At 44.9% G+C, this 20109-nt stretch overlaps 1 protein-coding gene across 2 annotated transcripts in view; it reads right to left on the reverse strand.

Moving 5' to 3' along the window:
- The window catches only part of LOC126277921 (zinc finger CCCH domain-containing protein 13-like), a 963772-nt gene that overhangs the window by 283472 nt on the left and 660191 nt on the right, over nucleotides 1-20109 (reverse strand). Inside the window, exon 1 of one of the 2 annotated variants that reach the window (XM_049977491.1) lies at nucleotides 16184-16275. The exons of the other annotated variant lie outside the window; for it this stretch is intronic. The gene's annotated coding sequence lies outside the window, so the exon portion shown is untranslated. Of the gene's footprint in view, nucleotides 1-16183; nucleotides 16276-20109 lie in introns of those variants that run through there. 2 annotated transcript variants of the gene reach the window in all.

The following is a 20109-nucleotide window of genomic DNA, read 5'->3' on the forward strand; positions in this document are numbered from 1 at the left end:
GCTACCGCTACGGTCGCAGGTTCGAATCCTGCCTCGGGCATGGATGTGTGTGATGTCCTTAGGTTAGTTAGGTTTAAGTAGTTCTAAGTTCTAGGGGACTGATGAACACAGATGTTAAGTCCCTTAGTGCTCAGAGCCATTTGAACCATTTTTTGAACCATTCGAGACAAATTTGAAAACGAAGGCTGTGTTAAAGATGTACACAAACAACGATCTGGACGACCTGTAACAGTAATAAGCCCAGCTAACTCCCGTCGTATGTTAATTCACTAGATCACCGCAGAAGTCTGTGAGACAGTGTGCCCGTGAAACCGGAGTGTGTCGCTCAAATGTTCAGCGAATTTTGAAGACAGAAAAGTGGAAGTGCTACATCCCACGATTGCTACACGCAATGAACGAGGACGACCCAGATCGTAGAATGGAGTACTGCGAGTGGTTTACTAACGTGGTGCGCAACGATGAAGAGTTTGCAGAGATGATTGTGTGGTCTGATGAGGCAGAGTTCAAACTCAATGGTACAGTAAATCGCCACAATTGCATCTATTGGGCCGCCGAAAATCTGAACGTCCATGTAGACAAAGCCGTGAATTTGCCAGGAGCAAATGTGTGGTGTGGGTTGCCTTACCGTGACTTGATTGGGCCATTCTTCTTTGATGGCACAGTTACCGGTGAGGTGTGCCTTCAGAAGCTTCAGACATTCGTTTTACCTGCCATCCGAGACTGTATGGAGACGCAAGAGTTTACCTTCAACAAGATGGTGCTCCGGCCCACTACCAAAATCGTGTTCAGGCGTATCTCGACGAAAATCTACAAGGAAGATAGATAGGCCGTAGAGGTGCTCTGGAGTATCCACCACGTTCTCCAGACCTAACTCCTCTGGACTTTTACCTGTGGGGAACACTAAAGGACGTCGTTTATCGGCAAAAGCCACGCACTTTGCATGAACTTCGAGAATCCATCGTACATTCATATGCAAATATCCAACTGAACAGGTTGCAGTCAGTAGTTGGTGCTGCAGTTCGGCGGCATCGTTTGAGTGTGGATGTTAATGGTGACCATTTCGAACACCAACAGTGATATCTTTAATTGGGACTTTAAGCTACACTTTCACCAAAAATAAGACAACTCCGTCAATTAGTTTGCAAGTTATGGACTTTTAAACAGTGGATACATTTTTTTGGACCCCTCTGGAGTATAGCTGTTCCGGTGTATAACGGTTGTTCAGTTACTGTAAAGGTACATTTTTTACGGATACGCATTCACCCTTGCGTTAGCAATAAACCAAAGCAGTTGGGTGCACAACTTACATTGTCCGGGTATCACTTTCACAGGTCAAAGCATTCACCCGATAATGAAAGAGTGGAAAACGTGCGTTTATCTAATGTCGGTGAGAAGCAGATGGACACTTACAAATTCCTTTAAACCTCGTGATTCAAACAAAGTGCTCCCATTATAATGTTCTATCAACGTAGAAGTCATTAGAATGTCAAGAACACAACTGGTGAAGAAAGGGGAGGGAGGGAGGGAGGGAGGGAAGGGGAAGGAGGGAGAGAGAGAGAGAGAGAGAGAGAGATAGAGAGAGAGAGAGAGAGAGAGGTGGGTGTTAAGGAAACTGGAGCATCTTGTTTTGAAGGAGTCATCAAGTCATCCACCCGGACTAATTTGAAGGTGGGAATGAAGCAAAATTGGTGTTCAACGTAACATCGACGATCAGATCATTAGAAACGAGACACAAGCTCCGAGTGGGGAAGAATATTGTCGGCCTTGTCCTCCACAAAGAAACTTTCCAGTATTTGCCTGGACGACGCAGAAACCTAAATCTAAATGGACTGACGGCATTTTCAACCGCCGTCCGCCCGATTCGAACCAACTAAAAGGCGTGTCCGGTTTGTTAACCATTGCACCTCCGCTCTCGGTTTTGAATGATTGTGGGATCTATGAGAAACCCAATAAGAAACTGGGGTCTAAACTCCACTCCGCCTGGCTAAAACACCGGCCCTCAGCCAGTGTGCCACCTCGCTGGGAGACCGTCTTTCGAAATCGGAATGTCTTCTCAAGCACCTTCCTCTTATAACGCTATAACCACGATAGTCACAATCGTGGTTGATTTTCGCTGCGTTCAGTTGACGGGGAAATGAAAAGGCGATGAACAGTCGTTCACGTCCTGCAGCGGTAGAGGAAGAACTGCGATTTTGCTCGAAAGTTCCTCCCAGTACTTGTCTCGAACGAAATACAGGACAAACTGTACATGCGAGTGACTGACCTCGTTTTCGAAGGAAGAGAGTTCAGATAATACATCAACTTTTTGAATCTTCTTCTGGCTAATGTTTATTCTTTTGCGTGAATTTCACCCCTCTATCTAGATACTAAAACGGGCCCTGTTACTACAGAATTACGCCAGATATGATGTGAAAAGTAGTTCCAAATTTTAAATATTAAGTGCTCTGTTTCCACTCCCTGCTCCTGTGAAAATATAATCCGGATAAACTAGGTCTCCATTAATTACTCGAAAAACTAAAACAAGCAGCCACTGTTTACAAACCTTTATTAACTCCAAGGCACGCTTCAGGCCTCCGTCGATCTTCAAATGGCGTAATACAGTTTTCTATTCGTCAGTACTGAGTCTTTGACGATATGATTTTGAGTGCTACAACTTCCCTAGGGAAAATAACAATTGGTTGAGCGGTAAAAGTGCACTTACGGTGTCAGCGGCTTTTGCGTTGTGTGTTGAAGCTGCTTTAACTGTTTGTGCGGTCAATGATAGGAAGTGAACGCGACGAATGATGAATCAGATGGCTGAACCAATGAGAAGATATTGTCCAATAGACGTCGTCACAATGTGGAGTGTATGAAATTACGTGGCGGTATAATATTGTGAAGATGTGGTCGTATAAAACAGAATATTACGAAAAATTTGAAACTGCACTCAATCACAACTCGGACATACTGAAAATACCACACAAAGTTTCCGAAACGAGGGCTATTCTACAAATCAAGCCATCACAACAGCCAGTTGTCTCACAGTCACATTCGTTGGCTTCGCTAACTCACAGCCCACATTGTAAAATTTCAATCTAACCTTCACCTCGGGCTATGTTACAAAGCAGTTCGTTACCACAGCGTTTTTCTCCAATCACATTCGTTTGCCAGTTCGCAACCAAAGGACAACATTGGAATACGATATCATATCCCCGGGAATCCAGTCATAATTCGAGAAACACCATGAAATAAACAGAAAACCAGTAATCCATAAAAGCCAGATCAATAGTCGTTAATGTCGCGCTATCTATGTCGAGCCGGCCGCTGTGACCGAGCGGTTCTAACGCTTCTGTCCGGAACCGCGCTGGTGCTACGGTCGCAGGTTCGAATCCTGCCTCGCCCGTGGATGTGCGTCATGTCCTTAGGTTAGTTAGGTTTAAGTAGTTCTAAGTCTAGGGGACTGATGACCTCAGATGTTAAGTCCCATAGTGCTCACAGCCATTTGAACCATTTTTTATCTATGCCGAAAACAGAAGTAATGAATTTATATCTTTCGCTAAAACGAGTCACTAGAATCAGTGATTCTCATTAGCTACTGTATACTATCACCCGATTGGCTACGGCCAACGAAAACTGAATGCCACCAGCAGCACGCAGCGGCAGCGGAAGAGCCGCCGATGCCGTAATCACACTTTAATCCGTTTAGCCATCACGTGACATACGTAAGTTTTGGTGAATAGTTAGATTTAGATGCCCTAACTTTTCTTCAGTAACTTTTTACTCCTGGTTTCGTATTTATACTCACAGGACATAAACTTTTAACTTCACTGATACACTGATCCAGTGCAGTATCCACCGTATTTTCGTGATTTCCCTTAATCGCTTCAGGCAAATGCTGGGATGGTTCCTTTGAAAGGGCACGGCCAATTTCCTTCGCCATCCTTCCCTCATCCTCAAATCAACGAATCAACCAACCATCCGCCGTATGGCCCACTCATATGTTTGTTTATATTGGAAGATGCACCTACAGTCAAGTTAAAATCTTTTTTACGAAACTACTCCTTACGTTACTGTCTTTTATCTAATCCAAAAATATACAACTTAATTAAAAATAGTACAACAGCGTATCTGCCAAAGAAACGGTGATGGACGCAAGCGCAAGCAATGGTAAAAAATTTAGAACAGCAAGCATATACTAATAGCAGGGAATGCCCTTATGTGAATTCTCGCTACAGGTCGCATAACTCAGTTGTCCTTGTGTTGTTTCCGGGTCTAGGACGAGGAAAACATCCCAAGAAAGTCGCGATGTTTTGCGCACCGGGTCCTTGCAGAAGGACGCGATATATTTCGTCTGCGTTGGGTCGTAGCCTCGGAAGCCTTGCTGCATTTCGTTCCTCCTTGAACGAGACAACTTTCTGATCATATAACGAAAGAAGTATTTTACTCTTACCATTTACTGTTTGTTTACCTCCAAAACGGGTTCCGAAGGTTTTAACATCCACCATCAGATGGATGAATGTGGGTTGGTATGGTATGGAAGTGTTATGTTACAATTCTGAATTAACCTGTGGCACAGTCTAGTATAGAAAAGAAACATTGTTTCAGTACACGGCTTATAGTTTCGTTGAGGTTTTTTAGAGCATGAACGGAAATGTAAGTGTGGAAGTAAAATAAAAAAACCTCCAGTGGTCATAGGTTCCTTTCCCTGCCGTATTACATCACATACACCATCACGCTTTGTAAACATCGAGGGAAAGAGATGTCGTTTACAATCAAATAAATGTAAAGAGCGAATAGCAAAAGAACACACGATTTCGGAGCAAGTCTCAAAGCACTGTGGAGATCTTTGGTTGCGTAGATGAATAAAAATGCAAGTATAAATATCTATAGTGAGATGTTATAAGCAATAAGTGTAATAATTACGTTCCCCATAGTGGCATAATTTAAGAATAAAAAGCAATTTACTTATCATTGTGAGCATACCTGAGTGTGTGTGTGTGTGTGTGTGTGTGTGTGTGTGTGTGTGTGTGTGTGTGTGTTTGTGTGTTTCAGTGAATGTTTGGTTATATCGTCGCCAGTCAACACTAACAAGTATACAAGAGCATCAGTCAGGTGCGTCTGAGGAGAAACGGCCATTTGGATCCAGCCGCACACCGGAAGAATACTACGAGAACTGTTCGGAAAGGAAGGTCTGATGGATCGCAGAATGGAAGCGACAGTGACAATCGGATGAAGGTTTGCACAGATGTGTTGGGCAGTGTCTCTAGTATGCCTGTCGATCCTGTGACGTCGCTCTTTTCAGTTCTGAGCACACAGTGAGCACATAAAGATGCCTAGAACAATAGCAGTCTCCAGTGGGAGGCACCACAAGAAAGGCGTTTTGCATCACCTAGTAAAGTAGACTGTGAATGTAAAGTTGATGTCCATACCCTGATATTAAAATAAGCACAAACAGATAATGTACTGCAAAATATGTCTAAGGACAGAAACAAAGAAATACCTATCGGAGGAATAGGAGAAGAAACAGGAGTTGAGATGCAATGTAACATGCCGCCGACATACAGATCGCTAGAGTAAGGCAAGTGTATTTTGAGAATCAACGTTGCCACCTTTGAGGCAGAAGCACCGGCATTCACCTAGATTTCCTGTATTTTCCTCTATTCTTACTCAAGATCTGCAAAGACATAAGAGGTCCATGATTCTTGCCTCTTTATGAATATTAAAAATTTTCAACTAACTTCACAACCGATCGAAGACACTGAAATATCTGAAGAAACAAATACACAGCAAAAAATACGGTAATTCCTAATTTCAAGGGGATTGAACTTTTAGATATAAAACTATATTTATCTTGAAGTGAATTTGGTTGGTTAGCCTTTCGGAATATTAGGAAAATAAATCTTTGTGTTCGTCATGATAAATTTTTATCTCTCCGGGATATATTTTGCATCGCAAAAATCAGTCACATATGTTGGCACGATTTCGTTTCTACGAGTTATAAATAACATTTCTTTAATTTTATTTATTTGGATGGAAACATCTTCGACTGTAGCAATTCAAACGTACGTATACAGTAAAAAGTCGCAAAATGTACGATACAGTCAAAATCCTCGGTCTTCATACCACAATTAACAGAAAAAACCACGATTTTCTAAAACAATTCGAAATTTATCTGCATAAATTTAAACAGCCATAAAAATCTTCTGAATGTCAAGGCTGAGCTCTACAGGCGTAACATTTTGAGTAATTTGAGAGGTACACATTTGTTAAATACAAACAATTCTGGATAAAGTCTAAAATTGCAAAATAGATCCATTTATACATGTGATCTCTGTACGCTAATAAGCAACACTTTAATATGCTTTGTAAGTTGAACCCTTTAAATAACTCGAGCAGTTTCGTCGTGCGCAACTTGCATCTTTGGTTTCTTGACGTGTGGTGTTTGTATTGTGTAGCGTCTGTAAATTAAATGTTATGATTGTTGTTATTTAAGATTGTCGGATCGGAAGACAGGCGATCTGTTATGTTAAAATGTGCGGATAAAAATCCTAGGTCAAGGTCGCTAAAACTCCTTTACTGATTACTAATTTCAGCGCATTGATGACCCATCTTTCGATCAATAAAAATTATTACTTACTTACGTGGTTAGTGGCTGATAAACACGCAATTAAGTAATAATTTTTATTGGCCTGAAGATGGTTCGTCACAGTCTGAAACTAGTAATCAATAAAAGAGCTTTAGCTATCTTGACCCAGGATTTTTATCCACACATTTCATATGTCGTGGTGTTACCATGTTACATTGTATCATTTCTGTACTTATGGTGATTGTTTTCAATGTAACCCATGTAACAAATACTTTACTTCATAAAAATACATTTATTTATCATAACATTCTTCGTTTGTACATCGGTTTTGCTATAACCAGATTCAAGAAACCTCTTGTAAATACACACGTTGATGCTATAAGAAAGAAAAGCAGCTGGACATGGATGTATTGTCTCCCACAAAGGTATAGTGCGATTTTAAATAAATGTTTTGTGTATATAAGGCGGTAAATTAATTTGGAACATCGACATGTTTGTGTAGCAAAAGGCGGAGGTTTCACAACATATAACTCAGCATGAAGAACCAACGATTAGGTCGTGTTGCAAACTCATCTGTGGAATCGCGTCCACCTTAATGCCTTCTCCTTACGCGTCACTGCTCCTCTATTACCGGCACTGCGTCACGCCTCTTGCCTGCTAAAGGTAAACCCGTGCTTAGTCGCACGTATTAAGAACCTGCCGCGTGTCCCCTGCCATCAAACAACACGCCCGATGCAGAGGTGAGCTCATTACTCTGAATAAATGTCGGAGCATGAGAGAAATTACCCGTTAGAGCGAGTGAAGTTCGTCTCTTTTTCTGTCGTAATGACAGCTTGGCATTGCTCTGCTAATTAGAAAGATCTGAAATGCAGGCGTGTGCTTTTGCGCTGTTCGCAAACAGCCGTCCTCTCGTCTTAACAGTCGCGGAGGCAAAAACCAGACCAATTATCAGAGACGGTGGTTCAAAGGCGGCCGTAAAAATGCAATTAACGACACGCTGTTATTAATGATTGTGTCAAGGTTGGACAACAGTCATATCGTATTAATGCGAGAGGCACGAGGAGTAGCAACGCCTATCTGGTTACGTCTATCGGCGAAGACAGTTATTTTGAGCTAAGGAGATAAACTATGACAAACGATCCCTGAGTGGATGAATAACAAATAAGGCGTTCATCATAAGGCCAAGAATTGAAGGTGTCGGCGTAAGAAAATTCTAGCCCTCAGAGTAGTCAAGTAATCTGTTGTTTGTTCGGCCGCGCGGGTTTAGCCGTGCGGTCTTGGGCGCTGCAGTCATGGACTGTGCGTCTGGTCCTGGCGGAGGTTACAATCCTCCGTCGGGCATGGGTGTGTCTGTTTGTCCTTATGATAATTTAGGTTAAGTAGTGTGTAAGCTTAGGGATTGATGACCTTAGCAGTTAAGTCCCATAAGATTTCAAACACATTTGATCACTTTTTGTTGTTGTTTGTTCCACCACGTGCTGTAACAAGTAGGTCCCTGCTATGCAGATTGCCTCGTTTTATTGTATTTGTGTTCTTGACTTCGAATTTTGTGAAACATTTTAGTACGCAGTAACTCAAAATACGCTCTTGCGGGTTAGCGCTTCCTTCCGCCACCCCTACAAAAATTCTTGGAAATGGTGAATAGCTGTTTCTTTCTAAGCAGGTTATCTGATGAAATTATCGTCTGCGACAAGTTTAAGCTTTCAATTCGTCCGTGACGCGTCTTCGGATGGCTTAATTACAAGTGCATTTACTGTGAAAGGTAGAGATCCGGGTTCAAATCCCAGCGTAGGATATAGCTAGTCACATATAACCATGCCATAAAGTGTTCTGAAGTGATTAACTCACAACAAACCTCCATACTGTCCTCCGCTTGCTTCTGCTCACGCATGCATTCGTCGGACCATGGAGAGTCGGGCCCTCCAAACGACACAGAACGGCGTCGAATTGGTGCGCAGACCTCCGTGACATACTGATAATGTCTCTGCAGCTGAGATGTCTGCTGCACAGACCAACTATTTTAAGCGGTTTCATAGATGAACTGATGTCTAGAATGATCCCCTCTCCCGCCCCTCCTAGTATCTATCTGCCACGCTAGATTTAGAACAATATGACCGAAACACGTAGAACTCTATATCATCAAACAATTTTCCTCTTATTAGCAAAGTCATATCTTTTAGAAAGGCTGTAAGGGAGTACCGCTTGAAGTTCTTGTAGGCAGCTCCTGAAAGACGTGCTGAAACAACATTAGCACCAGTCAACTAAAATTCCAGCCCACATATTAACATTTAACTGCTTTAGGCGACTAACTGAATTATATCATGAGGATTCTCATCCACGTACAAAAGCTGTGTAAGTGCATCTAGATGTACAGTTTGCGGCTGCGAAATTTGCTGATTTGCAAGATGAATGAAAAGAGCACGATATCAAAGTAAAGCAGGCGCTTACTGACAAGATGTCTTCACAGACAAAGGTTGTCTGCACTTCCTGCGATACGCAGGGCAGCCTCTCCTGTTGGAAATATACTCGTACGTCTGGTGATACGAAGAGCCATGTAGTTGCTGTATTGTGGTTGTTCTGCCACTTCCAAGTTACCTTGACAGATTGTTTCCCAGTAGCACCTCCGTCGAAAGAAGAGTCCACAGCAGCCGCATCTAACATTGCCCAGCCCTGATACTTGAGTTCATACACCACGTCCAGATTGCGTGAGACCATGATCATCGCCAATGAGCACCTTCAGTATACAGCAGATATCTTCGCAGAAGAACCCAGAGTTTTGCTTCACACCTCTACCGAGTGCACTGGATGGTGTCGAGGAACTCCATGTAGAGGGCGCATCCATCCTCGTTGCGGTCCGTCAACGTTACTAAAGCCCTCTCTTGCAGTAGCACCACAGACACACTCCAAACGAGTGGATACGGAGCTGTACCGTCAATGGTTCTCCCATCACATAATTCGAGAATAGAATACTAAACGGGGGAAATGACAGCGGTAAGGCAAGAGCCCTCCGCCACACACCGCAAGGTGTCCTGAGAGGTACAAATGAAGATGACACGTGAAAGGTGTTATGCATGCGGAGCACGCCAGAGACGTGCAGACGCTGGAATAATGCATCCGTGCTGCCAGTGACACAATTGGAATCCACTGGAATGCAGGTCGGCGTACATGAACGAGTGCGGCAGTGCAAATTCTGCATGTGCGTCGATCACTCGAGGATCGTAAGGCGCGCGGGTGTGGGGAGAGAGAGGGAGGCAGTTACATGTCTCTTCTAGGCTACGTGGTAGGAATAAAATATCCTATATTATCAGAAAAATTCTGCTACGGCCATTGTAATTTATTTGTTCCGCATATTGTCGAGAATCGTCCCAGCAGTTTGTCCCAGTTTTTCAAACACACTCTGTAGATCTACCTTTTCAGTTATACTCCGTGACGTGGCACAATGGATATGACGCTGCACAAATGATGATAAAATCCGTTGATCAAAAATTCGGCAGTTTTGTACAACTCCGAACGCCTTAAACCTGTTACTGATATTAGAAGTGGCGCTACACCAAGGGCTAATCATCTTCAAGTCTTCCTGTACTCGGGAAGAATTTCCTTACAATGTAACCTCTGTGTACAGCTGCATTGTGTGCTTACGGCATCTGGGAAACGAAATGTTGTCTCGGAGGTGTGCATGTACATGGTGGCTTTTCTTTATGTATGGGAAATGAAACGACATACGCATAATGTTGAAAGGAATCGAGAACTTGCGTACCGTTTTTCACGCACACCAGTACTTACTGAGCTCTTGCTGCTTTTCTGAAGCTCACATACGACAAGTCAGCACAACATAAAACTAACAATATCATGAAAAGGATCGACTGCAGCTCACTCCAGAGATGAAATATTAAGTCGGCGAGAGGCACAACGAAAAGACAGTTGCACGTTGAGGAAAGGAAAACACATGCACATTCACACAAGCAAGCACGCATGAGAACTACACTCCTGGAAATGGAAAAAAGAACACATTGACACCGGTGTGTCAGACCCACCATACTTGCTCCGGACACTGCGAGAGGGCTGTACAAGCAATGATCACACGCACGGCACAGCGGACACACCAGGAACCGCGGTGTTGGCCGTCGAATGGGGCTAGCTGCGCAGCATTTGTGCACCGCCGCCGTCAGTGTCAGCCACTTTGCCGTGGCATACGGAGCTCCATCGCAGTCTTTAACACTGGTAGCATGCCGCGACAGCGTGGACGTGAACCGTATGTGCAGTTGACGGACTTTGAGCGAGGGCGTATAGTGGGCATGCGGGAGGCCGGGTGGACGTACCGCCGAATTGCTCAACACGTGGGGCGTGAGGTCTCCACAGTACATCGATGTTGTCGCCAGTGGTCGGCGGAAGGTGCACGTGCCCGTCGACCTGGGACCGGACCGCAGCGACGCACGGATGCACGCCAAGAGCTTAGGATCCTACGCAGTGCCGTAGGAGACCGCACCGCCACTTCCTAGCAAATTAGGGACATTGTTGCACCTGGGCTATCGGCGAGGACCATTCGCAACCGTCTCCATGAAGCTGGGCTACGGTCCCGCACACCGTTAGGCCGTCTTCCGCTCACGCCCCAACATCGTGCAGCCCGCCTCCAGTGGTGTCGCGACAGGCGTGAATGGAGGGACAAATGGAGACGTGTCGTCTTCAGCGATGAGAGTCGCTTCTGCCTTGGTGCCAATGATGGTCGTATGCGTGTTTGGCGCCGTGCAGGTGAGCGCCACAATCAGGACTGCATACGACCGAGGCACACAGGTCCAACACCCGGCATCATGGTGTGGGAAGCGATCTCCTACACTGGCCGTACACCTCTGGTGATCGTCGAGGGGACACTGAATAGTGCACGGTACTTCCAAACTGTCATCGAACCCATCGTTCTACCATTCCTAGACCGGCAAGGGAACTTGCTGTTCCAACAGGACAATGCACGTCCGCATGTATCCCGTGCCACCCAACGTGCTCTAGAAGGTGTAAGTCAACTACCCTGGCCAGCAAGATCTCCGGATCTGTCCCCTATTGAGCATGTTTGGGACTGGATGAAGCGTCGTCTCACGCGGTCTGCACGTCCAGCACGAACGCTGGTCCAACTGAGGCGCCAGGTGGAAATGGCATGGCAAGCCGTTCCACAGGACTACATCCAGCATCTCTACGATCGTCTCCATGGGAGAATAGCAGCCTGCATTGCTGCGAAAGGTGGATATACACTGTACTAGTGCCGACATTGTGCATGCTCTGTTGCCTGTGTCTATGTGCCTGTGGTTCTGTGAGTGTGATCATGTGATGTATCTGACCCCAGGAATGTGTCAATAAAGTTTCCCCTTCCTGGGACAATGAATTCACGGTGTTCTTATTTCAATTTCGAGGAGTGTATTTCCGGGTGCTCCGTCTAGAATGCAACTGCTTGCTTGTGTAAATGTGCGTTTGCTTTCTTTTGTGAAGAAGGACTTGGTCGAAAGCAAAACGTGTAACAGTCTTTTCGTTGTGGCTGTCTGAAATTCATCATCTCGTCTTTACACTGAGTAGCATATCTATCGTTACCATAATATTGTTAATATTCCAGCCCGGACTTTCCAATGTTTTAACATTAAACCAACAAAATCACACGTACATAGACAAAATTATGCAGATTTAGTGCCAGTCTAAACGAAATACGTTGGTCACACAGTAAACGAAGAGTTCGAGTCAGAAAGCAACCGAAAGAGGGTTGCAATTTTGGAACCACCATACTCGCCCCAGGATTGGCCAGTACAGTCTCGTTGAGCCATTGCATCATACTTTTCCTTGTACATAGCCGCTTCATGCGCTCATCATAAGTATCTGGACATCTATTACTGGACGTTAGTATCGGATGTGCCTATTATTTGCCGTTATGACGGCTTGAACTCTGCTGGCGACACTACCAGTCCGCTGTCTCAACGTCTATGGAGGATTGGTAGTCCATTCTTCCTCCAGAATCGAAGCTCGAGAAGGTAGTGATGGTGGACGCTGGGGTCTGGACTGAAGTCGACGTCCTGACTCATCCCAAAGCTGCTGTATTGGACTCAGATTGGGACTGTGGACTGCCAGTAAATTTCTGAAACTTTATTGTCCACAGATCATGGAGCTTTATGACAGGGTGCATTATCATGCTGATATGAACAACCATCATCTACAGAATGTTCCTGTGCTGTACGCTGTACACAATGCTGTGAATTGTGCTCACATCCTCCAAAATTTAGCGTTTCCTTAACCGCAATAAGGGGTCGCCCCCTAACAGCGACAAACATCCCCATAATGTAGCACCGCCACCTCCATACTTCAATGTTGGCACTACACGTGATACCGGGTAACGTATTCCAGCCATTCACTGCCCCAAACCCTTCTATCGGATTGCTATCGAGTACAGGGTGACTCGTCGTTCCAAACCACTCTTTTCCAGTCATCCAGTGTCCAGTGGCGTCGTTTTTTACGTCACCTTAAGTGTAACTTAGCATTGACTACAGAACTGTTCGACCATTGTACCCCACTCTGGGCGTTACCCAGAGCAGTTCATATACTTTTGATCAGATAGTGTACGTCATCCAGGATGATGAGATTACATAGAGAAACTACTGACGATGGTACTGTTGACATTGCATTCCCTGAACACGTTGAATGTATTCCGCACCCTCCACGAATTACTCTCCTGTGCCAACCTCTTCGTCTCACAGTAGCATTTGCAACCTACGTCCTCCACTGTTTGCTGGATGCATTCCAGTCTCTGTCTTCTTTTACAGTTTGTGGTCTCTACTGATTCCTCTAGTACCGTGGAAGTCATTCCCTCATGTCTTAACAGATGTCCTATCATCCTTTCGCCTCTTCTTGTCAGTGCTTTCCATTTATTCCTTTCTTCGCCGATTCTGAGGAGAATTTCCTCATTCCTTGCCTCTCCAGTCCACCTGAAGTTCAACGTTCTTCTGTAGCAGCACATCTCAAATTCTTCGATTCTCTTGTGTTCCAGTTTTCTCATAGTCAATGTTTCACTACCATACAATGCTGTGATTCAAACGTACACTCATGCTCATAAATTAAGGATAATGCTGATACATGAGTTTTGAGGGTTTAAATGATCTCGGGGTATGAGCAATGCGGTGCATTTGACCTGTGGTCGTCGCACGGTGTCGCTGGCAGCAGTCCACGTACTCAGAGGTGTGTTGGTGCACGTCAGAGTGCAGTGCAGCGAGTAAGTGTGCAGACGTTGAAAATGTCTCAAAGAACACATATTGATGTTATGATGGGCAGAATACTAGGGCGACTGGAGGCTGGTCAAACACAGCAGGTCGTAGCACGGGCCCTCCGTGCGCCAGAAAGTGTGATCTCAAGATTACTGCAACTATTCCAGCAGACAGGAAACGTGACCAGGCGCTAAAGTACGGGACGTCCAAAGTGTACAACACCACAAGAAGACCGATATCTCACCATCAGTGTCGGCAGACAGCCACGGAGTACTACAGGTAGCCTTGCTCGGGACCTTACCGCAGCCACAGGAACAGTTGTCTCGAAACACACAGTCTATAGACGACTGAACAGACATGGTTTATTCGCCCGGAGACCTGCAAGGTGCATTCCACTGACCCCTAGTCACAGGAGAGCCTTTAAAGCCTGGTGTCAAGAACACAGTACGTGGTCATTGGAACAGTGGTCCCAGGCTATGTTCACGGACGAGTCCAGATATAGTCTGAGCAGTGATTCTCGCCGGGTTTTCATGTGGCGTCTACCAGGAACCAGATACCAACCCCTTAATGTCCTTGAAAGGGACCTGTGTGGAGGTTGTGGTTTGATGGTGTGGGGTGGGATTATGATTTGTGCATGTACAGCCCTGCATGTCTTTGACAGAGGAACTGTAACACATCAGGTGTATTGGGACGTCATTTTGCACCAGTATGTCCGCCTTGCCAGCCGCGGAGGCCAAGCGGTTCTACGGGCTTCAGTCCGGAACCGCACGATTGCTACGGTCGCAGGTTCGAATCCTGCTTCGGGAATGGATGTGTGTGATGTCCTTAGATTAGTTAGGTTTAAGTAGTTCTAAGTTCTAGGGGACTGATGACCACAGATGTTAAGTCCCATAGTGATCAGAGACATTTGAAACATTTTTTGTCCGCCTTTTCAGAGGTGCACTGGGTCCCACCTTCCTCCTGATGGATGATAACGCACGGCCCCGCCGATCTGCCATCGTGGAGGAGTACCTTGAAACATAAGATACCAGGTGAATGGAGTGGCCTGCCTGTTCTCCAGGCCTAAACCCCATCGAGCACGTCAGGGACGATCTCGGTCGACGTATCGCTGCACGTCTTCAAACCACTACGACACTTCAGGAGCTCTGACAGGCACCGGTGCAGGAATGGGAGGCTATACCTCAGCAGCTGCTTGACCACCTGATCCAGAGTATGCCAACCCGTTGTGCGGCTTGTGTACGTGTCTATGGTGATATATCCCATATGGATGTGGGGTACATGTGCAGTAAACAGTGGCGTTTTGTAGCACATGTGTTGCGGGGCGGTTTTCTCTACTTATCACCAATACCGTGGACTTACAGATATGTGTCGTGTGTTCCCTATGTGCCTATGCTATTAGCGCCAGTTTTGTGTAGTGTGACGTTGTGTGGCACCACATTCTGCTATTACCCTTAATTAACGAGCATGAGTGTATATTCTCTGTAATATCTTCCTCAAGTTAAGTCCATGTTTGATACTAGTTGGCGTCTCTTGGCCAGGAATACCTTTTTTGCCAGTGCTAATCTCCTTTTGATACCCTCCTTGTTCCGTCCGTCATGGTTGGTTATTTGGTCGATTCGCGGTAGGATACAAAACAGCGAGGTGAACATTCCCATTAGATTAGGGTTCGTTTCGAAGGAACCATTCCGGTACTTGCCTCATGCGATACTAGCGAAATGACGGAAAACCTAATCAGGATGGCCGGACGCGGGTTTGGAAACGACTTCCTCCCGAATGCGAGTCCAGTATGCTAGCCACTGCGGCACCTCCCTCTGTTGTCCTTCATAGGTTATTTTGCTGCCTAGGTTGCAGAATTCCTTACCATCATCTACTTCGTGATCACCAATCCTGAAATTAATTTCTCACTATTCTCATTTCTGCTACTTCTCATTACTTTCGCCCTGCTTCGATTTAGTCTCAATGCGTATTCTGCACTTATTAGACTGTTCATTCCATTCGGTATATCTTCACTTTCACTGAGGACAGCTCGTCATCAGTGTATTTTATTATTGATATGTTGCCGTTTTCTTATTCCAGACTTTTTACGTACTGGTATTCTGATCTGAAGATCGGAACACAACAGAACTCAATGAAAAACAGATATGTACGTTTGTGACGAAGCAGTGTTTCTCTTCGCTGCGACGACTTTGCAACTCATAGAACCTAGAGTGTTATGACGAACGCATAGAGTTCCCTACTCCCCACTGTGGGTCCAACACTGAACCTTGTGGAACACCAGTTAGGGTTTTTGCGGTGGGATGGCGAGGGCCGCAGAAAACCCAGGCGAGCACCGTGCAGCCCGGCAGCCGCCACACAAGCGCAAGACCCTGCTGGCCGCTGGATTACTCACCCACGTCCTGGGACCTGGCAGCGCGGTTTCAACCCCAGAGCCGGAGAAAGCCGGCAGCCTCGGCGGCGAGGCGTGGGCGCCGTCACTCCTGTTTGGGCGGCCGCTGCGAGAGCGAAACTGAGCGCCGAAAGCAGCTGGAGCCTCCAGCCGGCCGGCTCCGGACAACCTGTTTTCCTTCACGCCATATGGAGCGCCGCCGCCAGCGTCGCTTTTCCTTTTTCCCACCACGTGTTTTCCGATCCCGGCTGTCATAACTGGAACTCGCGAGCGCCCACTCTGTGTCGCAGGTTGGACACAGCTGCGTTTTTAACGCCACTGTCCCATCTTTCCGTCGCTGCTTGCACTCGAGGAAAGGGCGGGCTCTATCTTACTCTGCATTCTGTATAGAGGTCTTTCACTAACTTCCAGGGAGACTAAAATACAGTGTGTTTCAAAAAGGACTTTAAAACTTTAAAAATTCATACAAATTTATTGAAAAAAGTCTTAGAGCTGGATTTAGTGTTTTTTGTAGGGAAACATCAATTTTTTTTTTACCTATGTGGCTTCCGTTGGTTATCCTTCACACATCCCATCGGAAGTCAATTTCTTCCCAAGTTCTCTGTAACATTGCAGGTAAAACTTGCTCATTGACAATGTAAATTCTTGCTTCAGGTAGAGAAGCCGGAACATGAGGTACAAACACTATAACCTTGATGAATCCCCATAAAAAAAATCGAGTGATAATTTTTTCATAATTCGGGGCCACAGTCATAATACAGGGTGATTTAAAAAGAATACCACAACTTTAGGAATTTAAAACTCTGCAACGACAAATGGCAGAGCTAAGCACTATCTGTCGGCTAATTAAGGGAGCTATAAAGTTTCATTTAGTTGTACATTTGTTCGCTTGAGGCGCTGTTGACTAGGCGTCAGCGTCAGTTGATGCTAAGATGGCGACCGCTCAACAGAAAGCATTTTGTGTTATTGAGTACGGCAGAAGTGAATCGACGACAGTTGTTCAGCGTGCATTTCGAACGAAGTATGGTGTTAAACGTCCTGATAGGTGGTGTATTAAACGTTGGTATAAACAGTTTACAGAGAATGGGTGTTTGTGCAAAGGGAAAGTTCTGGACGGCCGAGAACGGGTGATAAAAATGTAGCACGCATTCAGCAAGAATTTGTTCGCAGCCCAGGAAAATCGACTCTCAGAGCTAGCAGAGAGCTGCAAATTCCACAATCAACTGTATGGAGAGTCCTACGAAAAAGGTTAGTTATGAAACCTTATCGTCTGAAATTGGTTCAAGCACTGTCTGCAGCTGATAAGATTAAAAGAATCGATTTCTGTGATTTTATCCTTGCTCAAATGGAAACAGATGAATCTTTCGTTTCAAAGATTGTGTTTAGTGATGAAGCAACTTTCCACACTAACGGGAAAGTCAACCGTCACAATGTCTGTATATGGGGCACTGAGAATCCGCGGGAAACAACTCAGTATGAACGTGACTCGCCTAAGGTGAACGTTTTCTGTGCCATTTCAGCCAATAAAGTTTTTGGTCCCTTTTTCTTCGAAGGTGTTACTGTAACTGGACTACAGTATCTGGAGATGTTAGAGAATTGGCTGTTCCCTCAGCTCGAACAAGAAGCACAACAATTCATATTTCAGCAGGATGGAGCGCCACCACATTGGCACTTATCTGTCCGTAACTACCTGAACGTCAACTACCCGAGGCGATGGATCGGCCGCCAGGCAGCCTGTGACAGAGCACTTCATCACTGGCCTCCAAGAAGCCCTGATCTTACCCCCTGCGATTTTTTCTTATGGGGGTATGTTAAGGATATGGTGTTTCGGCCACCTCTCCCAGCCACCATTGATGATTTGAAACGAGAAATAACAGCAGCTATCCAAACTGTTACGCCTGATATGCTACAGAGAGTGTGGAACGAGTTGGAGTATCGGGTTGATATTGCTCGAGTGTTTGGAGGGGGCCATATTGAACATCTCTGAACTTGTTTTTGAGTGGAAAAAAAACCTTTTTAAATACTCTTTGTAATGATGTATAACAGAAGGTTATATTATGTTTCTTTCATTAAATACACATTTTTGAAGTTGTGGTATTCTTTTTGAATCACCCTGTATATTTCTTTAAAGTCAATACCGCCATTAGACTGTTGTTTATTTACAGTGTTACATTAACACTTACACAATCGTGATTTCGGCTTTAAAGTGCCATTATCAAGTGTTGCCACCTTAGGCAATTTATGACATTTAAAACACTTGATAATGGCTCTTTGAAGCCTAAATCATGATTGTGTAAGTGTTAATGTAACACTGCAAATCTACAACAGTCTAACGGCGGTACTGACTTTAAAGAAATTGAGTGGTGGCACGTCTGCGACACGTGGGGGCCATTCTTGGCCTGGAAAGTGGTCACTGAGAAAATCCCAGAAGTCAGCCAGGTGGTGCATGAAGTAAAAATGTCGTTCTTGGTCGTACTCATCGGTCTGTGGCACCTAACTTTGTTGTAAAATGTTCAGGTACACTATTTGTAAGTTGACTGTTTAGGTTTTTATGTTGGTGTATGAAAATCGCTGTGTGCAGTCTGTGGCTGGTTGGCATTGTTGGAATATTCGCTACTGTAGTGTTGGGCAGTTGGATATGAACAGCTCCTAGCGTTGGGCAGTTGGAGGTGAACCGCCAGCAGTGGTGCATGTGGAGGGAGAGGGGCCAGAGTTTTCAGAACGGACGATCTGGACGTGTGTCCGTTAGAAAAAGGAAATCTGTAAGACTGGATGTCATGAACTGATATATATTACTGACTTTTGAACGCTATTAAGGTAAATACATTGTTTCTTCTCTATCAAAACCTTTCATTTGCTAACTATGCCTATCAGTAGTTAGTGCCTTCAATAGTTAGAATGTTTTATTTAGCTGGCAGTATTGGCGCTCGCTGTACTGCGGTAGTTCGAGTAACGAAGATTTTGTGAGGTAGTGATTCATGAAAGGATAGGTTATTGTTAGTCAGGGCCATTCTTTTGTCGGGATTATTGAAAGTCAGATTGCGTTGCGCTAAAATTATTGTGTCAGTTTAGTGATGATCAGAATAAGTAAAGAGAAAACTGTCTGAGTGGGTTGAGTTTTACTCAGCTGTTTCTGTATCAAATAACGTATGAGTTTTTCCAGCTGTCATTCATAATTTTTCAAAGGGGACGTTTCATATTCCGTTGATGGTTCTCTCACGGAAAAAAGTGGCTGTACGCTTTGTTTTTGCTAAATGCATAAAAAAAAACATTCAGTTTAGAGCTATCACGAACATGTTGCAATGGTTGATGATGATTTTCACTGCCGAAAAGCCTACAGTTACGTGTGTTAACCTTGTCACTTAAGTGAAAAGTCGGCTCGTCAGAAAAGATGATTTTGTTCAAGAAATGTTCATCCTCATGTAATTGATTTAACATATCCGCACAGACGTTCTTGCGAGAAATTTTATCAGTGTCTTTTATTGCTTGTACGATCATCAATCTGTACGGTTTCAAATGCAAACGATTGCTCAACACACGCCAAGGAGTGGGATTTGCAGTTCACAAGATGCGCGCCAGGTCGATTTCGTAGGGCTGCTGACAAAACGTTGTCTCACTCGCTGAACGATGACGTCAGATGTGCTTGGACGACCTGATGATTTCCCATGTCTTACCGAGCACCCTGTTTCTACAAAACATTTATGTCACTCATAAATTGTAGGCCTACAAGGAGGAACTTCAGCGTACTTGATACTGAAATTACGCTGAACTGTGGTCGTCGATTTCGAGTCTTCAAACCAAAACACAGCTAGCAAGCTTGGGTCCAGTGCAGGCAGCCATCTTTAACGCAACTGCCACTAGCGCTCCTTACGGTGCGACTTGGCACAAGCGAACTACGCGAGATGATGATGATGATGATGATTATGGTT

The sequence above is a fragment of the Schistocerca gregaria genome, chromosome 6, assembly GCF_023897955.1.
Source record: "Schistocerca gregaria isolate iqSchGreg1 chromosome 6, iqSchGreg1.2, whole genome shotgun sequence".
Taxonomy (NCBI): domain Eukaryota; kingdom Metazoa; phylum Arthropoda; class Insecta; order Orthoptera; family Acrididae; genus Schistocerca; species Schistocerca gregaria.